Genomic DNA, 5,171 nt, shown 5'->3' with positions numbered 1-5,171 from the left:
GCTATCTAACTTGTAAAAATCTGTAACATTAGTATTTTCAAGCCCATTGTTAAATCCTAGTAGTATTATTAACTAAAGGGGGGGTCAAAAGTCTATTTTTGAAGCTATGAATTACTTTTCTATTTTTTAAACAAATAAATTATAATTAAAGAAATGTGTAGTTAATTATTCTTATGTATTTCTTTATCAGTAATCTTAAATTACAATAATTTTCTCAGGAGTATGTGTAAATCAGCTTCAAAAATGTAAAATTATTAAACAGCTTAATTTCAGAATAATATCAAATTCAAGCTGTGGGTGATTGTGTTCCACGGGCACTGGAGAAAATAAATGTTTATAGATTTAACATTACTGAAGAAGGCCAAAGAACTATCATTCGCTTTTTCTTGTGCTGAAATATGGAAGGTCAAATCATACACCATTCCCTCAGTTTCTTTCACAGTCATCTACTCTGAGTTGGCACATCTACTCTAGCTGTGGTGTTCTTCAAACTAGATCTCATTTGCCTGTCACCCTTAGTTTAACATACCATTTTTTTAATTCTTCTGTTACTTTCTCTCCTTCAACCTGTGCTATGTCTTGGCACATTTTTTTTTCCGCTGGGTATCCTTCAAGTTGCAGAGACCATTCTCTCCTGAACCTACTCCACTGGGGATCCTGAACTGAAGTTCAGGAACAGGTCTGTTTGCTGATTTCTAGTAATATGGCAGACTATACAATCTATATGGTTGATTTCTTTTTGGACCATAAAGTATGGCTGTCCAGGTGCCAAGACTCTAATGTATATAAAGTCCATTGATGAGGTTCTCTCCAGTCTTCCTCCTGCTGTAAGGTAAGAGCCTGTAGTTACAGGATATGTGGAACACTTGCTTTGCTTCAACACCTGTGTTCAGCTTGTGATTTTCTCTGTCATCTCAACCTCACTACTAAAGAAAATGCTTGTTGGCAAGAAGGTTCTACTAGGCCAAACAGAAAGACTTTCAGTCTGGCATTTTGAGCAGAAGCTTGTGCCTCAGTTGCTGGTATTCTATGCTTTGTTCTCACTGAAGGAGTTTAGTTTCATCAAAATCTGCCTAGGGATAATGTCCACCTATTACCCTCCTGATGAAGGCTCCTTGATGTATGTTCACTTAATAGTTTTGTGGTTTTGCTGGGCTTGATTAGGGTTCCCATTCCCACAGTGTTCCCAGTTGGAGTTCTAACAGGAGCTGAATCTGATTCTGTTCAAATCACTTAGCTGAAGGTAACTCAGCTAGCCATGTGCCTTACACTGCACCTTTACATGGTGGTGGTTTTCGTCCTGGCCATAGCACAGCTAGAAAGATAGAAGATACCCAAGACATTATACAGTCCTCTTGCTCTAGACAGTGTCCTAGAGGACGTATTCTGGATAACTATTTACCACTGTCACTGTTCAATTTGAAGCAGGAAATTTAACCTGTTTTCCTTTCACTAGCCTCAAATCTACAGGAGAGAAACTTCACTACAAATTAAGAATGCAGAAAGGCCTTACTATATTCACCACCTGAGCCTTTCAAATGGTCTGTGAAGTCATGTGCTCTATTGTGGAGAGGTTCAAGGCAGTGAGTATGTCTCTGAAACAAACGGGGTGTCTTTACCAAGATGGAGCAGCCTTTGGAGGTTAGAACATCTGCCATAGCCACACTTGTGATGCGTAGCTGCCCAAAGACTGAACAGACTAATAGACATCTTGAAGAAACTTGGTTACTGATCACTATGCCTATCTGTTGCAGGAAAAATTGATTTTATCTTCCCAGGAAATTTTTAATGTGCTGATATCTTAAAGTGGTACCTGTTAATTGATAATGAATTTTAAATGAGCTTTAAGCAATTAGATGCACTTTGTCTCAATTTTTTGCTACACAGAAGGGCATTTAAGACCATTGTAGAACCTCACTCGTACTAACTTTGATTTATGACAGCTTTGACTGCTGTCCTTTTTACTTATATTTAGATTTTTGCCTCGGGGGTGATTTTCGTCAGTTTGAAAAGTATATGCAATTTTATATTTGTAGTCATCCGAGTTTGGTAGTAAAGGTAACAATACAATTATAAATATTAACTAGTTTGTAGTTTTATCATTTTAAGTGATACACCATGTTGAGACTGTGAATGTTTTACTTAGGATTGGGTAGTAATGCACCTCATAAAGCATGTGAAGATTGGAAATTCAGTTGAGAGATGTGTTAATGATCTCTGGGCATCCTGCCTTGACAGATACACGTGGTGCTGATGGTAGATCATTTCATCTCAGTTTGGCAGTTTTATCATTCAAAACGACATACAGTCCTATTACATATGTGGGGATGACATAGCGTGAAAAATCCCTCTGATGTTGGAGGGATCTTATTACTACTGCATTAATTATTGTATGTCAAGGGAAAGGGCAGATAAAATAGTCTTCAGATAGTTGAAAATACTGAGCAGACACTATGAGTTTTCTTACATAACTAAGGAAAGAATTGTCAGCTATGTTTAAAATCTCACTGTAATGAACTTTACCAAGTTTTTTGAGTACTGTTTTCTTTTAAGCAGTGTTTTCTTCTCTCCTATAGCAGCTAATTTTATGTAAAATTAATTCAGTTGCTCTCATCTGGTTTTGACAAGAGCATTTATACTTGCTTTCCTGTCAGAAGAAGTAAGAAAGGAAAATACTGAGTTCCTGTTTCAGCCTGCTGGCTTCTTTTTGGTATAATCTCTGTAGCAAGATCCTTCAACTAGTCCCAGTGTTTCCAGGGTCAGGGCACAGCAGAGAGGCTTACCAGTTGAACACCAGCCTTGCGGAAAAAGCCAACAACCATTTCTTGCCACTCAGTGAGCTCCAGAATAGAGCCGGGGGTTGTGTTCTTCCCTGGTCCAAGCCAAAAAGTACGAAGTCATGATACCCTCTTCAAACAAACAGGTATGTCAGTACTGCAGGTTGAGTCGGGGAACATGGTAGTGCTGTGACCCAAAAGTTGGGCAGCATTTTAGTTTAAGGTTTTACAGGGAGTGGGGCCGAGTTCAGCAGGAGAAAAGGGAGGCTGTTTTGGGTTAGTGTTTATCACAGCAGGGGTTGTGGGCTGGCAAGAAAGCAGTGAAACTACCAAACATTGAAAAGTAATGTGAAAGGGGAAGGTGGGGGATCAGAAGAGGCTCTGATGAGCCAGAAGGAGGAAGATGTTGTTGGAAAGCTGGGAGACCACTGACCATTTCTGGAGAGAGACATGAGAACTTCCTGCAGTGCAGGTTTTACTGCAAATAGCTGTTCAAACCATGCCTTAACACGTCTAAAAAAACAATTCCAAGATGTTTTTCAATGCAGCCCTCATTCCAGGATAAAGTTTGGGCTTTGTGTAAGTTCTGAAAGACTATGTATTGGTTTAGAATGTTACAGCAGTAGCATAGGTGCCTTCATACAAAATAATCATTGTTTCAGCAAATTCAATAGTGTATACATATATAGTCATCTTGTTCTGCAGTTTGCTGTTGAAAGCAAACGCAAACTACAGCAGCGACCTTTCATCTGTTTCTCTCTGTCATGGTTAAAATGCCTATTTTTCATGTTCATAATCAGTTCAAGTACCTGACTTAAGTTCATTGGTGTTGCTTGCAGAAAAGTAAATAAACCAATGAACTAGAGAGGGATATTTGAAGCGTAAGTGTCTTTACTGAGGCTGGGTTTGAGTTCAAGTATTTGTTTAGCTCAGGTAACTTACTGTGAATAGTGCAATAAACCAGCCAACCTGGTTTGCTTCTGTTTTGCTTCCTTTTCTGAGGCAGTGCATGCCTTCTACGTTTCTGCCAGGGCATGCTTTGCCTTGCCTTTATGTTAGCTATTGTGATTGTACCTGTTGGAGGGGTCTCCAAGAGACTACACAATAGTTTGCGGTTTTCTTAATGCTTTCATGAAGGATTCTTGCACAACACTGTGAATACTGATGAAGGTCTTGTTGCATGTGATAAAAGTATTTTATAGAGGATGAAAAGAAACTACAACCACAAAGTCAGCAAATTCCTGGGCACATGCTAGATTTTGGGTTGGGAACTATCCCACTGAAGTAAACGTACAGTTCTTGCTCGCTAATGGTTTTCCTTAAACGAAGGACTAAGAACTCTATTTTACAGGCTGAACATCTGCTTTTTGATGTTTCGTCCCTTTTTAGTAAAGGGGTAGGATCAAGTATGTCTTTCTAGAGCATTTAATGTTGTCTGTAAAGCAAGAAAAACACAAGTTTAGCATGTTCAGTCTACTCCTGCGTATGGTCTAGCGGTTTCTAAAACATAGTGTTGTTTCTGCATTCACATAAACCTTGTTTTTTCAGGTTGCTCAGTAGCATTAAGGTGAGTCTGCGTTACAGAAATTTGAAAAATGGGTTCCTGCGTGCCTCGGATGTGTGCCTAGCCGTACCGGAGACCGACGTAAAGCAACGATGCAACGTTTGTTAGCATGGAACTAGTGCCGAATTTATTTTTTTTTACTCCCAGGACTGTTTTCTGTTCATATTCTCTCTACAAGAATGCTTAACCCCGCTTTGTTGAAATCGATTTTGTAAAAAGGTAAGGAAAGGCTGAAAGCAATTACTTCCTGAAGCTTTACTACGCCGCCCTGCACCTCCCGCTCGGCCTCGGTTTGCCGGGGCTGCCTGCAGCAGCGGCCGCTGCTCCCCGCGGCGGCTCTGCGCAAGTTACGCCACGGCGGGCGAGGTGGCGGCTCGGCAGCACCGTCCCCTCTTTGTCTGCCAGGACAGCCTTTGTTTCACAGGAAGGAAGTCACGGCGCTGTTCGGGGCGCGTTAAGGCAGGGAGCCGCGTCCCAGGCTTGCCGAATACCGTCCCGGTCGCCCGCAGCCGGGTTCCCCGCCCCAGCGGCCGGGATGTTCCTTCACCTGAGCCGGCCGAAGCCGCGGCGGGGCTGAACTTCGCCTCCCCAGGACGCGACCGCGCCAGCTCCGCTCAGGCGAGCGGGACGCGGCCCGGCCAGGCCTGCGTCTGCAGGCACCGCGGCGCCGTTCGCTGCGTATCGATACAAACAGAGATTCCTTTCTGGCGACTTGCAGCGCCCCGCCTCGGGAGGGCAGCGCCTGCACCCGGGCGCCGGCGAGGGCAGGTAGGGCCGGCGGGAGCTGCCAGCGAGCGCGCACCCGCGCGCAGCGGCCGGCCCCCGCTCCC

The sequence above is a fragment of the Haliaeetus leucocephalus genome, unplaced genomic scaffold, assembly GCF_000737465.1.
Source record: "Haliaeetus leucocephalus isolate CR32 unplaced genomic scaffold, Haliaeetus_leucocephalus-4.0 Scaffold240, whole genome shotgun sequence".
Lineage (NCBI taxonomy): Eukaryota > Metazoa > Chordata > Aves > Accipitriformes > Accipitridae > Haliaeetus > Haliaeetus leucocephalus.
The sequence above is the reverse complement of the archived record's forward strand: the minus strand, read 5'-3'. Positions refer to the sequence as shown.